General features: G+C 41.4%; 1 long non-coding RNA gene across 1 annotated transcript; it reads right to left on the bottom strand.

The window, feature by feature from the left end:
- Positions 1–270: 270 nt before the first annotated feature.
- LOC140701848 (uncharacterized) lies at positions 271–18,513 on the bottom strand. The gene is made up of 2 exons (XR_013538274.1): positions 17,646–18,513; positions 271–4,685 (listed from the first exon to the last, which is right to left on the bottom strand). It is a non-coding gene; the product is annotated as an uncharacterized LOC140701848 (long non-coding RNA).
- Between the last annotated feature and the right edge of the window lie 7 nt (positions 18,514–18,520).

Raw genomic sequence — 18,520 nt, forward strand, 5'->3', positions numbered from 1 at the left:
GCTCCCATCGTATTGATTGATTGATTGATTTAAAATATTTTTATCCCACTTTTCTCCTTGAGCAGGACCCAAGGCAGCTTAAAATAACAAAAGACAATATTTAATGTTGAAATCAAGGAGTATACAACTGTGGTTAACATCATTAAAAGACGATATTTAAAACTAGACAATGACTAAGGAGGCATCTTGCAATGGTAACAGGCAATATTAAGGAAAAGATCAATAAGTATACAGTTTTTAAAAAATGTCACTCTGAGTAATGGAAAATACAAAAATGGAAAAGAGAAGTAGTACTACAAAAATAATTGAAGCAGTAATGCATAACAATCTGTCTAAAAATGCCACACAGGTAGCTAGTTGTTGTCTGAAGAGAAAGGCCTTTGCCTGCTTTACCTAATATTGACTACGGTGAGGAATTAAGGAAAATGTAGTCCATTGAGCATCTGGAGGGCCACCTATTTCCCACCCTTGACATAAAGGTGCAATATTTCTGATTGCCACTTTTCACCCTTTTTTCTGCTTTAGATGCCCTGAATGAAATGAGAAGGGATGAAGATGAAAGCATATCTCACCCAAACCTCCAATGGTTCAAAGACTGGAAGAACTGGACATGTTTAGTCTTGTGAAAAGAAGACCGGGAGGAGATATGATAGCATTTTTCAAAAAGTAGTCCTACAGAGGAGTGGCAGGGTCTGTTCCAGAACATCCCAGAGCACAGGACACATAAGAATGGGCTTACGCTACACTTAGCCAGATTCAACCTGAATATCAGGAAGAAAAAAACTTCTTAACTATTGGAGCAGTACGACAATGGAACTCATGACCTCCCAAGGTGGTGAGCGCTCGACTGTTGGAGGCATTCAAGAGAAAATTGGACAACTATCTTTCAGATGTACTTTGCTTTGGATCCCTGCATTGAGCAGGGGGTTGAATATCCCATCCTGGGCCCCTTCCGACTTAATGATTGATTCTATGATTCTTAACCTACTTTTCTTCATCTTCTTCTTGTGGGAGGCTGAGATCATGATTTGGGCAAGAACCGGGGCCAAAATGGCTATATATGTATACAGCTCCTCCCTGGTGCCTATTTTCCGTTTGGAAATAGTTTAATGTTTCCTTCTGCTGAACTTGCCATTTTGGGCTATTAAAACACTTCTTAAATCTGATAGTGTGTTTTAGATCTCGGTACTGGTTTCTTGTTTTTCACGAGGTTCTTTGTTGTTGCTCATTTGTTATATCTTATCATGAGCTGTATTTTCAATATGCTTTACTACATTACAGCATTGTGAAAGGCAGCCTATAATTTTTTTAGCCAAATAAGCTATAAAAGCATCAGTCTTAGAAAATGAAAATAAATGCATATATTGCATACCTCTAACCTCAAGTCAACTCCTCTTCCATCATCAAGTTTTCTTCAATTTTCCAATGAAAATAGTTTGGAATATAGATATTTTTTCCTAGCAAGTTAAGAGCTGGATCACCAGAAAATAAATGTTTGGGAAAGAATCCTGCATCTCAAAAGTCAGAAAACCACTTGTATCTTAAATATACTATATTTCTTTTATAATGTTTTTGTCAATCTTCATAATAGGGTCTGACCTTATCTCAGGTTCGAGCACAATTACAAAATTATTCTGAGGATTGGGGGCAATGCCTTGATGATGGCATGGTTGCTAGCCACTCAGTGCTATTCACAGCTGGGTTGTGCTAGAAACTTGTGAAGTCATTGTTTTTCAAATATTAACCATGAAAGGGAGAGTTATACTCAAACTACATGTGGTAAGGTGCTCCTAAATGGGCTCATTTCCTTCTGCACTCTTCCTTAACCCCTTGTTCTTTTAGGATCCCATTGATTTTGCTCCAGCTATCAAATTCCTTTCAATTAAATCAGTTTTATTGCACAAGTCTCCAAAAGTAAATTCTATACCACTGCATATTCACTTTCCTCCTTTCTCATGGGCCATTCAAAGCTGATGGATTGCAATGTCAAGCATAGCTGAGCTGATATTAATAAAACACTTGATAATTTGCCAAGTAAAGCATTACGGTGTTGAGAATTCATTAGCCAAAAGCACAAAGCCAGTACATAGCAAGGTGTTTGCCAAGCTTCTGATTCATCCAAATTCTAATCATGTCTAAAGTAACCCAAGAGTTTTGACACCTGAGACCTACAAAACCTGGAATGAGAATGCAGTAGAGATGGTCCCTCAGAGAATTTCATGCCATTAAAGACAAGCTTTCGGGGGTATCACAAGCGTGTCTTTTAGAAGAGAGTTTTAGTGCAGATGTCTGGATCACACAGATGTTAAATGAGCCAGATGTCCACATTAAGTAGTTTTGCTTAGTGTGGCACTGAGATAAGAGCCATTTCAGAAAGAGCCCTTCACCCCTGCTACTGAATGAAAAGGACACGGTATTAGAACAGCTCAATTTATCAACAAAGAACACATGCCATGTCCATTATGGAACCTTGAATGCTAAGAAGGATACATGATTTCTCTGCCTCCTGAAACACATACAGACTGTTTCAAATCTGCCTGGCAGGAACAGGATACCTGGTTTATCGAACCAAAGAAATCAAAGGACCTCTTCTGTTATCACACTCGCTACTGTGAGATTGCTTTAGAGTGGCTCTACTAATATCCATGGTCTCCAGGGAAAGTAACACAGTAATGATAGGGTTGGTTCAATATTCAATGACCTTTGGGTTGTTTCCCTGTTAGAGTTTACATTTCCACAACCTTCCAGGTGGAATATTCACTCCACCCCTCCTTCCTATTGCTTGGTGCCTATGGAGCATGGAGTTTATTGGGATTTATTTCTAAATTTCTCTTTCGAAAATCCATTCGTTTGCTTGTTTATTATTTATTTAAAACAATAATATTTTGCCTTTTTCCTAAAGGATGCAAGAGGGCTTACAGTATTAAAAGAGACAAAGTTTAAAGCTAAATAGTAAATTATTACGGTATTTAAAATGCATTGAACAAATATTGTGTTAAAACTCACAATAAGAATAGGATTAAAAACACAAGTAATGGGCAGATTAAAATTCTGCCTTTAAAAAATTCCCCTTCATCAGCCAAGTCATTTAAAGAAAAGCCTTCCTGAAGAGAAGGGTTATTGTCCGCTTGTGGAAGAAAAGCAAGGATGGGGCCAGTCTGGCCTCCTGTGGGAGAGAGTTCCAAAGACTGGGAGCAGCAACAGAGAAGGCCCTTTTCTCTTCAAGAAAGATTTTCTGTTTAAGAAGTATGTAAGAAATTGATTTCTCTGGTGGGGTGTCTCTGCTGGATCTTTGTTCTGAGTGATGCTTGTAAGCTTCCAGCCAGAAGGCTCTCACCAGAAAGTTCACCTTCAAAGGGGAAGCACAAAACTCATCCTCAAGTACAAAGCAACGTTAAAAGCAAACCGTACATTAAAGAAGTGCAAAAAAGGAGCAGAAAATCAAGGGGGGTGCTGTACAAAGTGAGACAAGAGGAACGTCCTGCAGATGCCATAAAATGTACCAATAACATTGAGCAGAACCTGGAACTTTTACAAGTGCAATACTCTGCATGGAGGAGACCTAAGAGGCATATACATGAATCATGTTATATTGTGTCTTGGTCAGCCATTTCTGGGAAGGCACTTTCGTGAACCGTTGTGAAGATCTGGTCATCCTGTCACAACTCTGAGCAAATGCAGAGATCCACCATAATATTTACCACTGTACTTCATCACAATTCCCCCACCATCAGTTAGGGCTCACTGCACTGCCAACAACAGGGGCCTTGATGCCTCTGAGCCCTACTTTTCTTCAGGCCACTTCCAGGAGACAAATAGCAGCACAGTATTTATTGATTGATGTTGGGAATGTGTAAGGGGAGAGGAGAAGAGGAGGACAGAGGACGAGATGGATGGACAGTGTCACTGAAGCTACCAACATGAATATGACCCCACTCTGGGAGGGCCTGGTGTGCTCTGGTCCATGGGATCACGAAGAGTCGGACACAACTTAACGACTAAACAACATTTCTTTCTTTATTCCTTCGTTCATTAATTCATTAATTCATTAATTCATTAATTCATTCATTCATTAATTCATTCATTCATTCATTCATTGAGGGGGGAATCTGTATGTAACCAACACTGCTCAGACCCATGCAATTCAAGGGATAAGTGTATTTAAAGTTTTGATCTTCTAAAATGATTGAATTAGACATTTTGAAATCCAACTATGTCTGGGTCTTGCTCATTCCGTGGATTTACTCTAGTTGAGGCTAACATTGGATTTAGCCTCATGCAATAGCCATCAGTTACACTTAGCCTTATCTTTATTGTACATTTAATCTTTAGATCTCACCATTCCTTAATTCATGTTATATTGCTCAGTATTCTTGATGCCTACGCTCTAAGAAGGTTGTTCGGTTATTGAAAAAAGATGCTTCCATAATCTTCTTGTATGTTCTATGTTCATATTCTTTTAATTTTTGCTGTTTCCCATACTTCCCAATACTTTAAAGCAGGGTTGTCCTTTTGAACAGGTTCTATCTTTGCCATTTCTTCAGTTAATGGCATTACGATTTTTCTATCAATCACTTTTATGTTGGTCCATTACTATGAAAAATGGTTGTTCTCAGGGAAAAATGTGGTCACCAAGCCTTGGAAGTCTTCTCTGGCATCCTCATCAGCTGCCAAGGTCTTTCGGCCTTAAGAGAAAGAGGGATTGAATTCTGCAGCATCATTGATGAACAGCAGACAGTTAGTTAGTCTTCCCTCCGCAAATCAATTATACACATCCCCAGGAAAAGCAATTAACCTAGATACAAATGAGATTGGAAGTGAGAAGCATTTCTTTGCCAGTGACTTTCTTAAAGAAATCTTATCTTTTTAAAACATGGATGAGCACTCCATTTTCGTCTCTCCAGCAAAGGTCAGTCAATACATGGGGGGACTCAAGTGCACCAAGGAAGAGGAAGATGTAGAGGGCTGAGTTACCTTCTGAATAATGGATATAACAGAGCTGTGTGAAGCAGAAAAGAAACTAGTGTCAAGTGTTCTATTGTTCACTTCATTAGAACAGCCAGTTGAATTAACACTTGCCTTTTCCCTAGTCAAATCTGGCAGCTGCCTATATGCCCAGGCATCAGACAGGGGCCACCCCAGGTAATTTACTGCCTGAAGTGGTACAGCAAATTGACACCTCACCTCCTACGTCATGGTACTTTGAATCAAAAGACCAGTCTATAAGTTGTGCCCAAGGCAGAGAGTCCTAAAATCTTCTCTGGCAGTAAAAGGACAATAATGGTAACCTGATTATCATTCATTCATTCATTGCCTTTTCGGGATATCCGAAATCAGCTCTCTGCGATCTGTGTCTCAGGATGTTTATTGGAAGGGAGGAGGGCGAATACCAGATACAGTTGGACTGAAACTGGAGCTGGAGGAAATTTCAGAGCAAATTATTTAGCAAATGATCCGGAATATGCAATATTAATGTTGTGAAATTATGAAGCTATAGAATTGTGCAAGCTGGCATCAGCTGTATTGTTTTATTTTTAACTGCAAGTGATAATGCTTAATCTCTTTTTCTAGACCTTGCTTCTCTGTGTTAATATGTATAAAATGCTCTTTTTGAAGCCCCTTCCTCTTACACCAGTTTTCATAAACAGGACTATGAAGTTTAGAGGCCTTTTTATATATATTACTGCACGTGAACACACATGCTACTGAACATTACTTGATGCATGTCCCATTGGGTTCTATGAACTGTTGTGTAGCTCAGTGGTTTAGCTGGAGCTGGAAGTTGGAAGTTTAATTACTCACTGTGTCTCTTTGACAGAGTCTGGACTCAGTGATCTATAGGGTGCCTTCCAGCTCTGCAGTTCTAAGATGATGATGATGATATTTAATTCCAGAAAAGGAAGTACAGCCTACAAGACTCTTTGCAGCAATTAAAATGCTAATGATTATTAAAGGACCTCTTAAACCCTACTTGGTATGCAACTGACTCGTAAAAAATAAACCCATTTAGTCATCCTTCCTCGGCATTGTCATGACTTTCAAAGCACTTCTTATCCAGAACTGCCAATATCACTGAAGATGAATCTTTTTGGTGGCTGACTTTTATGAGTGAAGATGATGACCTTAGCATTTCTATATAGCACATACATAGATCATCATCAGTTTTTATTCAAGCCCTTCTGCTGAAACACCCCTTGGCGGCGGCTGTGATGATAGATTGTGAAAAAAAATTGCAAAGCTGTGTGACTTGTAGTTAAAGTCACATGCAGTATTCTAGACAACACCCCAAGTGATTATGTTTTCTATAACAAAAAAAATTGAAATTCATTTTGGGGTAATACTTTTATAGGGTTCACTCAGAGTTCATTTTTCAAAAGCATAACCAGTATTAGCCAGCTGCAGAAAAAGTCCCATTGGTGATCCAACTAGAGTAGACTCACTGGATCAATGGGATTTAAATAATTGTTGACTTGTCATTCAATGGGTCCCCTTTAAGATTAACAACATCCAGGGTTCCGGCCAAATTCTCTTGTATCACCTGAAGACTAACAGGTTTTATTTGGCATAAGCTTTCATGGACTGAGGTCCACTTGCATGGAAATTGCATCAGTAGCCAGATATTTATACAAATAAGGGAGGGGGATAATTGGATGGGAACTGTCATTCATCCAGGATGGCAATGGTCTTATTAATAATCATTGAGGGTTGTGTGAACAGTCCAGGGTATGTGTATAACAGGTATGAATTTTAATGCTATGGATTAATAGCAAGAAATGCAATATTTTGTGATGCCAGATTTCTTTCATAGGCAAGATACTACAGAAAGTGCATGGAAGAGGGAGGTATGGGGAAAGAGGCCTGAACTGACATTGAAGTCATTATGTTTGCATAGTCAGGGTTTTAAGATAATATGTAGGGAGTAAACCAACAAAGGGCCAGATCCAATTGTTAGCCCCAGCTAAAGCAGATTCACTGAATTAGTGGAATTAGCTTAATCAATCTCATTCATTCCATGTACTCTGATTGGAACTGCAGAGGCTGGTGGTTCTTATGACAATGGATATAGTTCTAGGTTTTAAGCTGAACTGTATAGGAACTAACTATATAAATTGGAACTAAGGTGTTGAATGCTATCCTTAAAAAATAAGTTTCAGCACTTTGGACAGTTCTTTTCAAGTTCAGCTAAAATTTAGAGGCAATTGACTACTCCTCTGATATTGAGGCCACTAGCTTCAGCCAGTTGGAACTAATAGTTGGGTTTAGCCCATAGAGTCTTAAAGCTTGTTACATGATGTCTAGTAAAAGCTTTCATAGGCAGTAGGCAGTTTATTTATATACATACCTGTGTGGGGGACGGAGATGTAAAGAATAATACAAATATTGATGATTTTATGTACTATGGTTGTTTAGAAACAAATTGTCAATAGTGACAAAGATATATTGGAGCAGATCTTTACTGAAATTAGGCTCAACTTAGCCTCTACAACTGCTGGAATCAAACAAACAAATGGGCAAATAACAGCTGACCCCTTATTTTTGAAATCATAGGTGATTTATGTGGCATTTAAAGTTTTGATGGCTATGTAACAGATGTGCTGCTAATAATACTGCAGTCCATTAGCAACTTCAGACCTTTTTTCATTATAAATGGAGGTTGAATGCATGCCACTCAGAAAACCCTAATCAAATTTTCAGAGCATATGTGATTCATCCAGTGATACAGTGGGGAAAAAGGGCATACCCCCGATACATTCAGCAGCCTCTGCTGCAAAAACAACAACAACAGTAAAATGCAACTCATTACATAGTCACCATCAGAAAGCTGCCTCAGAATCTTAGAACATTAGTGAAGAAATCAGACAAGCCATAATTAATTTCAGTATTCATTAGTGACGATGAAACTTTCCATTGGCTTATATAAACACTGGTGGAGTACAGTATTTCTGAATTTATCATTATGAATCATTACTATTAGAAGAATCTCATGGCACAGAGGTTAAACTGCTGTACAGCAGCCCAAACTGTGTTTATGGCCCGAAGTTCAATCCCAGGTAGCCAGCTCAAGGTTCACTCAGCCTTCTATCCTTCCGAGGTCGGTAAAATGAGTACCCAGCTTGCTGGGGGGGGGGGACAATGTGTAGCCTGTATAATTAAATTGTAAACCGCCCGGAGAGTGCTTGTAGCGCTATGGGGCGGTATATAAGTCCAGGTCCATACAGACCTAGCCAGTCTTCTGATCAGAACTTCTGTGTCATGCAAAAGCTTCCAGAGTTGGAAATGGAAATTAATTTCACCACAAAACCTCAGATTTCTCCTATCCCCTGTCTCCAATCTATTGATCACAGGTAGCAATAGCCAAGGAAAAAGCAACAACATTAACAAGAACAAATGTCCTTAATTTCAGCTGAAAAGACTCTTTATTTCATTCATTCATTCATTTGTTCATTCGTTAATTCATTCATTCATTTGTTCATTCATTCATTCATAGATTGATTTCATTTATTGCCTGCCTTTTTTGCCATAAAGAGACGAATGCAACTCTCAGAATACAGACAAATGACAGATAAAAGGCAAATACTGAAACAATTAAAAATGTAATACACTATAATTTTTTTTAAATCAGCCTTTTGCAATTTATGCTACTGGATAAAAATGATTGAACTATTGAATAAAAATAGTTTAAACAATCTAAAAAGCACACTGGTCGGAATCATATTGGTATTTATGTAAGGATCACACAACTTTCTACAGTTAATTGTGGTTAATTGATGAGGTTTTGTGGCATGCTGGGGCCATATGCATAGTCATGCACGGTCATGTACCCAATTATGCAACCAAGATGTGCCCCAGCACCTTGTTGATTCCTTTCAGCAAGTTGTGCAAAACCTATGCAAACCCAATATGGTTCTGCCACATAAAAAGCTAGAAGATGACCTTTCTTTATCTCCAAACTTGTTACCTGAAAAAATAGGTGGTGTTTGCCATGACGTGCTGAACTTCAGCAGCCAATAGATATCAAGGCTGAGGCCAAGGTAAGCCAATGATGATAACATTTAGCATTTTCTTTTCATGAAAATGGCGAGCAAAGACAAGAAATTGTTGCATAATGACATATCTTGAGCCAAGGTAAATAACATTGTTGGAAGATGACGCCAAGGAAATCTTATTCAGTCAACCCATCTGCACCAACAACGTTGCAGGGAAGAAGCTAATCCTGTCCCCTTCTCTTGTCATTTTGCTTACTCAAATAGTTCCATGTCTGAAGAGGAGAAAGGATTTCTGGGTCTTCAGTCATTTCCAGAGTTCTTGTTCACTTTTCTTACATCAGCAGTGAACGGTCTGAAGAAAAGCTGGATACCGATTCACATAAACAGATTGGAAAGGATAGTTTCCCCTCTGTAACTGCCCTATTATTCTGGATTACAGAATGAATATGGCTAGTGTTTTACCCCATTTTTCCTTCAATGCTCAAATGCTTGCTTGTGTTTTTTTAATGCACAAAGAAATTATTGATTTCCAAAAGGAGTTGTTCCTCTTATACCACAAATATTTCAATGCAGCTTTCCCTAATATACAGGTTTTGGTTTGGAACTTTCCCTAAAGTATATCTGTAGGTACATTTTTGGGGCTCAGGTGTTCCCTAATAGGCACATTCTTATGTGTAATATTTGAGCTGAGAAATACATCAAAAATTCAGAGAGGATCCAAGTCCAGAGGATGGTTGCATTTCAGTGAGTTTTTCCACATACCCAGGGTTTTGTGTGAAGTGAACTGAGAGTCAGACTACACATTAAGGCAAATTAATATTTCCATTTCCTCCAGTATTATCCCTTCAGGCAAGAAGACCTTTCAGACTTGCATTCCTAAGAAATCAGACATGAAGACGAAGTCATGCTGATGTCCCACTGACCAACTGTGAAAGAAACATGAGCTAATTTGCCAAATGCAGACTGAGGCAAACTTGCGAGAGAATAAAACAACTTTTCTTCTGAAGGGAGTACTGCTTCTGATGGCATGTGAACTGTATCACTTAGTTCACTCCTGATTTTTTTTTCTTTTTTGCTATAAAACAATATCAACTGGAGTTAAAGCTTTGTCTCTGTCAGAGTTTGGCCATGCCTGCTTTGGAATTCTGGGAGATGTAGTTTTAAAAAGTAGAATGTTTCTAATCTCTGTTTTGTGCAGAGTACCAAACTGAAGGTTCCTGACTTGCTGTTTTTGACCACCAGAGGGCTCTTTGGCATAAGAAGACGAAACTACATAGCTCTTGTCTCTTTCTGTAATGCTTCTTCTTTCTATTCTGTTCATTCTGTCCTGACATTAGCTGGCAACTTAATTCCACAGAGACATAGATGTATCCGTGTCTGGGCTGTACGATTTTAGACTACAAACAGGGACTTATGAAATTTGTTTAACTGCAACCCATTCAGCATTTTAATCATCCTCATCATCTTAGAATGGCAGAGTGGTGCATTATATGAACAGATATATGTACATAGATATGCTTCACCTATCAAGGAACATGAAGGCTTGAACTGTTCTCCTTCCCATCTTTTCTATCTGGAAGAGATTAACAGCTGGGAGAAGGGTCACCTCAGTTACGAGAGCCCAGATCTACAAGGCAGATAATCTCATACTGCACCAAATGCTTCATTTCTGGCATGTGCAGCAGAAAATTTCACATTTTGTTCCATCTTAAAAAAGAGCATGTCTGTTATTGCACATAGTTTTATGTTCACATTCCATATTTTAATTCTGCAGAAAATGTGTCCATGGTTATATTCTGAATTCAGACCACCAGCAAAAGACAACCTGATCCAGTCTCATCTCCACCTTTTAAAATATACCATTATGTTCCATGTTATTCTTGTTCATAAGCTATTAGACCTGTTTCTTGTTACTAGCCCCAGCTATAGTAGACCCATAGACTCAATCACATTGACACAACAGTTGAGTTACCATTCAGTGGGAAACCACTCCTTAAATATATCACTTACCTTGAAAGCCTTGTTAGAGTTACCATAAGTCAGTTCCTATTTGACAGCACATAAGAACAAGTAACCCATTCTATTTGGATTATGGAACCTATCCATTCTAAAGGAAATCAACCCTGATTGTTCACTGGAAGGACAGATCCTGCAGCTGAGGCTCCAATACTTCGGCCATCTCATGAGAAGAGAAGACTCCCTGGAAAAGACTTTGATGTTGGGAAAGTGTGAAGGCAGGAGGAGAAGGGGACAACAGAGGATGAGATGGTTGGACAGTTTCATTGAAGTGACCAACATGACTTTGACCCAACTCAGGGAGGCAGTGGAAGATAGGAGGGCCTGGCATGCTCTGGTCCATGGGGTCACGAAAAATCAGACTTGACTTAATGACTAAACAACAACAACAACAACAATCTCAGAACTGCCGAGTTGGAAAGGACTCTAAGGATCATTGTGCTGGTGGCATGTAACACATATACAGTCTGAAACCTTAGACTGCATTATCTCTTTAAACTTCGCCCTGTGGAGAAGATCTGTTCTCTGCTGCTCCATTGTGCAGGATTATAAATTGCAAAGGCTGAATTATAAATTTTCTGGGTGGAAATTGTAAGGAGGTATGGATCAGGAACAGTCAGGCAGCTTAACTATTATGTAAGCTTTCAAGAGACATTGATTTGGGTAGGTTGGTGGCTTTGCCATCAAAATGCCGGGGGGGGGATGTAAGACATAATAAAACTTTAAAATGCTATTAAAAAGTATTGGATACATTTAAAAAAAAATGACAGGATAACCTCTTTATTGGAAAAAGTAAAAAGTAGCAAAGTCATCATGAGACTTTAAGTCTAGCAGATAAATGTATGGTAGAAAAATCTCAGTATGATCCTTGGCTTAATTTAAGGAATACAGAAATTATGAATTAAAATAGGGAAGTGCTTTCAGAGCAAATGGGATAGATGCAGGATGTCACCATGGCAAAAATGTGGGAGTGGGTTTCTTGCCCCCCCCAGGTTATTCTTGAACCCTGAACAGAAACTTCCCAATGTCTCTGACTCATGCCAATGCCCTGAGATCTCCTGTGCTCAGTGAGTCTTTTGCCACACACAACCACTGCTTTATTGCACACCCCTTTGGTAGGAATGGCAGACATTTGCCACATTCCTGATGTAACCAAAGGCTCATGTGCCCAGTAATGCATCTCAGGCAGAAGTCTCTGTAGCTGTTGCCATGCCACTAAGGAATGCCAGTTTGCCCACACAGATCTGTTGATAGAAAGATGACATCACCTCAGACTTTCTAGGGATGAGTATTGGTGGTGGTAGTGGCTGCGACAGAAAACAGGATGTTGCCTTAAACCAGAGCACACTGTCTATCCTTCCAGCTCTCCCTTGTCTCTTCTGATTGGTAGCAAGGTCCACCATTCCTCCTTGTATCTTGAGCTCTTCAGCTGAAGATGCTAGAGACCTGACCTGGAGACTATGCCATAGAAGGGGCTGTGCCATGGATTCCCAGTATGGTACAGTGGATAGAGTGATGGACTAGGACTCAGGAGGCCTGAGTTCAAATCCCCACTCAGCTGTGGAAGCTCACTGGGGGAGTGGAACTGGGAAAACCACTCCTTAAATATATCACTTACCTTGAAAGCCCATTAGGGTCACCATAAGTCAGTTCCTATTTGACAGCACATAAGAAAAAGTAACCCATTCTATTTGGATTATGGAACCTATCCATTCTGAAGGAAATCAACCCCAAGAAGGACAGATCTTGAAGCTGAGGCTCCAATACTTTGGCAATCTCATGAGAAGAGAAGACTCCCTGGAAAAGACCCTGATGTTGGGGAAGTGTGAGGGCAAGAGGAGAAGGGGACGACAGAGGACGTGATGGCTGGACAGTGTCACCAAAGTGACCAGCATGAATTTGACCAAACTCCGGGTGGCAGTGGAAGACAGGAGGGCCTGGCATGTGCTGGTACATGGGGCCATGAAGAGTTGGACATGACTTAACAACTAAACAACAACAACAAGAACAAGTAATAGTGAATAAATTGATAAATGATGTCCATGTGTGTCTTTGTCCATCATAGCACCAAGGCTATGAAACACAGGCATCTTGAACTTGGCAAGAGTGCTCACAGAACCTTAGAGATATGCTATGTTATTATGTTTTTTTTTAAAAAAATAGTTTAATAATCAGGAGTATTTAAAGTCAGAGGGAAAGAAAGAGTGCTGAGACACTAAAAAGAAGATAAGGTAAAGGTTCCCCTTGATATTTAGTCCAGTCGTGTCCGACTCTAGGGGGCGGTGCTCATCCCTGTCTCCAAGCTGTAGAGCCAGCGTTTTGTCCGAATACAGTTTCTGTGGTCACATGGCCAGTGCGACTAGAAATGGAACGCCGTTACCTTCCCACCAAGGTGGCACCTATTTATCTACTCGCATTTTGCATTTTTCATGCTTTCGAACTGCTAGGTTGGCAGGAGCTGGGACAAGTGATGGGAGCTCACTCTGTCGCGTGGATTTGATCTTATGATGGACTGCTGGTCTTCTGACCTTGCAGCACAGAGGCTTCTACCCGCAGTGCCACCACGTCCCCATTAAAAAGGAGATAAGAAAGGAAATAATAGAAGGAAAGAGAAGGAGCACTTGCAGGGGATAGAGTATTTCTAATCCTTGTGAATTTGGGTGTTTCTGCCAGTTTTAAATAATTTTGGAGCAAAGAAGGAAGGATGAAATTGTAAATTTACTAGTTTTCTCTTGTCTCCCTATTAAAAATGTCTGTCACTGAAACACTGAAACGCAACTCAAGCCCTTTTCTCTGCACTGCTGACCTTGTTTTATTTGAATTCCTCCCTCCCCCATATATTTTGAGACTGAAAGATCTCAGCATATTTAGTCTATAAATAGAAGCAGATCTGAATAAAAGGTGGGGGTGGGCTGGGTTTTCTAAGTCCATGACTGGCATTAGGATTTGGAGATACTTTCAGTAGGTCCATTGAAGTCGGGCTATCAAGTCATCAGTAACTTCTCCCATAGATTTCAACAGGCCTACTTCTTCCAGCTGATCATAGTTAACACTGGGAAAATCCCAGAACTATAATGGGCATTTGCAGCAATCCTGCATGCAGTTAAGGAGTTTGAATACTACTGAGATTCACTCAAATTGTGCAGCCAAACTGGATGCAGGATCAAAGTCACTTGACATGTCCCATGGAAAAGACTCTGGTTTATTTGAAGGTATGTGGAAACTGCTCTCCAACCTTCCTCTCACCTTCATAAAAATGTAAGAGAAGCAATTTTGTACAGCCACATATTTATGGACTAGGATTCATATTAAGAAGCAAAATAGACCTTTGAAAACCACATGATGTGCATGATTTCCTATAGGTGTTTTTTTTTTTTTTTTTTTTCTGCATACAATCCTTTCTGATGTGGGCTTTAATACATTCCTTCTGAAGCAACCGTATTGCCTTTAACAACACCACTCTGGACACTTTGGAGAATGCTGGTTGCAAAGAAACAGGCACAGATACTTTCACCATCATTCCTGTTTCAAAGGAACCATGTGGGCTAAAAGAACAGCAGCATCGAGGTCATCAGACAAGTTCAGCTGCCCAGATTTCAGAAGGGCAATAAAGAAATAGGCCTTTGAAAGCAGAACAAAAAAAATCTGTAATAAGGGTGTTAAAGCGTGCTTTCAAGTATTCCATACATCCAACTACTTAATGGCAAAGATGATGATGATGATGATGATGATGATGATGATGATGATGATGATGATGATGATGATGATGATGATGATGATGATGATGATGGTGATGATTGAAAAGAAAAAGGAAAGGAAGAAAATTGATTGTGAAGCCAAGCTATAGCTCAGGGAATATTTCTGCAGTATCATCTTTCACCATCATCACTTAGCTACCACCATCCTTTTCTGAGCACATTATTATTTTTCATTATTATACTGCCCTTGAGGAAAACCTGGTCCATATTTTGCCAGTATTCAAGTACATGTTATTTAAATAGAGGAGAAAAGTATACTCAAAACCTTTCCAATTAGCCACACATCTTCCTTCCCTTTCTCTTGGTTTTGTTTCTAAAGAAACCAAAACCCTCATTCACTGTCTACTAAGCTGTTGCATTCATGCTTAGTAGGACTAGAAATCAGATGTTCCACTGAAAGATAATAGCACTTACTTTCACATGGAAATCATAGAATCATAGAATCATTGAGTTGGAAGGGTCCTCTAAGGCAGTGGTCCTCAAACTTGGGCCTCCAAATGTTCTTGGACTTCAACTCCCAGAAATCCTGGCCAGCAGAGGTGGTGGTGAAGGCTTCTGGGAATTGTAGTCGAAGAACATCTGGAGGCCCAAGGTTGGGGACCACTGCTCTAAGGCCATCGAGTCAGGAATCCAAATAAATGCAGATCTGACAGACGTTTCTCTAATTTTCTCTTGAATGCCTCCAGCGTTGGAGCGCTCACCACCTCCCAAAGTCATGGGTTCCACTGTCATACTGCTCTAACAGTTAGGAAGTTTTTCCTGATATTCAGCCTAAATCTGGGTTCCTGCAGCTTTAGCCCATTATTATGTGTCCTGCACTCTGGGATAATTGAGAACAGATCCTTCCCCTCTTCTATATGACTCCCTTTCAAGTATTTGAAAAGTACCGTCATATCGTCTATCCATCTTCTTTCCTCAAGGCTAAACATGTTCTTTTAGTCTTTCCTGGGCATAGGAAAGACTGCCTTAAATAGGTCTGGACAGTCATGTGTGCAAAAACTTTGGCTTAAGCAGAGCTACAGAACTACCCATGCACAAGCTCATTTAGAAATAAATCCAGATGACAACAGTGGAACTTAACACCCCAGCAAGGCTGGAGAGGATTCCAGCTGCCCAGTTCTCAAAGTGTACCAGCTTACACAGAAGTCAGTCCCACACAAAGCATTGAGCAGGGGTTATAGTCTGCAAGATAATGATGCCTAACATGATATTGCAAAAGCCAAGTCTTTGTTTCCCATTGCATTAATTTTCAGCTAATGCAATGAAAAAGCATTGCAGACATCAAGTTCATGATGCATGATAAAAAATGTATTGCAAATATCATGTCTTCTCCTGCTCAAAAAATTACTTTTCATATAATCAAAGGCAAGATGAAAACATAGATACAGGCGTAGATAATAGGTGTGGGAAAAGGAGTATCATCTTGGAGATGACTAGGGGAAAAAATTGCAAAAATCCAGATACTAATTTGCCTTCACTTCTGCCTCTGCTGCCGGACAAGAAGAATGTATGAGCTGGAGCTGAAAAAAAAAACTTTGCTGGAATCGGAATAATGGGAAAGGCTATGAGCAAAACGCATCCTTCCAGTTGCACCGGGGTAGGAGAAAGCTATCTCATGGGCTGTGGTCCCTGCAAATGCAACTCAGCAAAGGTCTCGGAGAAGGCTCTTCTGCTCCCCTTCCTTATGAATGACTGCAGTGCTGCAGTTCTAATGGCAGCGCCATATTAATGAACCATTAGCAGCATGAGTTTCCAGGCTAAGTTTGAATCTTCGCCTCCTAAATCCAAGGGGGAGTCGGGGAAGGACCCAGCCGAGGCAAACGGCAACGGGAGGGAAAGCAACAGTAAAGACTTGAAGTATTTAAGAATTTGACAGATTCCCCCTGAAAAACGGGACGCACGCACCGACATCTGGCAAGTACTTAAATCCAGTCCGGGCTGCATTCTTGAGCATTTGGAATAAGCTCAGGTGGGATTTACATTTGAGTAAAAGTAGTTAAGCCCTATCTGTCAGTGTTCCAACATTTCAAGAAGAAGAAGGGGCGTGGCTCTGGGGTCTATCTGTGCAGCTATCTATCTTTCTGTTCTCTTTTAGCAGTATTTCCCTCGTTTTACAACAATTTCTCACTCATTTAAAACTGCCACCAAAACTCATTTTGAGTTCCACGGGTCTCACGTGAGAAAAAAAAAGGCACCGATGATTCAGCTCAGGAAAGTGAAGAGTGGTTCTATTAGATTCAGCCCAGCGACTAGAAAAATGAGTGGTGAGTGGATTGGCATATTCCGAGGCAGACTCGCAAATTATGCAGCAGTTGGTGCCTAAGAAGGTCTACCCCAAAGTAAATCGCACTTGGTGGAGTGGAACCTAATCTCAAGTAAGCATCAGGAAGCCATTCCTTTCCCGTCCCTTCCGCCGCCGCCACCCCCTCCGGTCGGTCTGACCTTTCAATGTCAAACCTTCGCCCGGTAGTTCAGTTACTGATTCGTTGCTTCCCGCGATTCCTTTTGGAAAGAGCCTGATTCCATTTTTTTTAAAGCAGGGGCTCAGGGGGCTGGGCGAGAGGGAGAGAGAGAGGTTCGTCTCGCTGGAAAGACCTAGAGAGAATGGAAAAGGTTTCTCTCTTCGGATCTGGCTGCAGTTCTGCATTGCAGAGGGGAAAAGAGCCCCCACAGCCAAAGTCCCGCAGACACTCGGGACCCACAGAGTCCCGGCCCACAGAGAGGCACGCGCGACCCCAGCATCCTGCGTGGGGCTCTTCAGCATCAAGGCCGAGCCAGCGGAACAGGGCGAGCTCAAGGACGGGGGCGGCCGGCGCGCTGCCGGAGGCGCTGGCCTTGGTGCTGAATGCGCCATGACGGCCCCAGCCCTGTCTCCCAGCCTTACCTGAATCTCCCCCAGGCTTCCCCGAACCACCAACGCCAAGAGGCCTGGCCGGGTCGCTCTAGCGGTCCCCACCCCCCACTTTTCCACCTCCCTTTTTCATCCCGCAGCGTTTGGGCCGAGCAGGAAGTTGGTGGTTGGGCGACGGGGGGGGGGGGAGAGAGAGCAGGAGAATCAGACTGGCTGTTCCATGGTGAGCCGCTGCAACGGAGTCTGTGGGGAAAGGGAGGAGGGGCTCCTGGAGAACAAGGGAGGGGGGAGGGGAGAGAAGGAAGGATGAAACAAGAAAAAAAACATCCAAAGAGGTGGAAGGGGGATTAATAGAGGGGGCTGGCAGGGCGATGGGGGAAAAAAAGAGGGGCTGGGTAGCGCGGATGCAAGGCAATCAACTCTTCCTTGGCCACTAAAGTAAGGAGCGACTCGCTTGGGAGTGAGAGAGTTGACCGGGTTCCCCAGGTCCGGTGCTGGAAAGGCCATTGAGGGTCCGGTGCATGAACAAACTTACTCTAGAGTAGTGCCACTTGACTGAGTTCCTTCCCAGTAAAACCCAGGCTAGAGTGCCGGTTCGGAAAGGTGTGGGAAGGAACTGAAGACAGAAGGAAGGGATTTGAATCCAAAGGCAGAGAGGGGAGAGGAAACGGGGTCCAAAAAAGAAGGAGAGAGGAGAGAGGTAAACCCAGAAAACACAAGGAGGAAGGAAGGAAGGAATTTGTCTCGGAAGACAAAGAGGGGAGAGAAAAGGCCGTTTGGAGAGCGAGGGAGGGAGGGTTGATGAATGGAAGGGAAAGCCTTGGAACCGGCAGTCTAAGAGAGAAGGGGAGAGAGGAGGCGTGGCTTATCCGCAAGGGGCAGGGCCTCAGGACTTTGGCCCCGCCCCT

The sequence above is a fragment of the Pogona vitticeps genome, chromosome 8, assembly GCF_051106095.1.
Source record: "Pogona vitticeps strain Pit_001003342236 chromosome 8, PviZW2.1, whole genome shotgun sequence".
NCBI classification, from domain to species: Eukaryota; Metazoa; Chordata; class Lepidosauria; order Squamata; family Agamidae; genus Pogona; species Pogona vitticeps.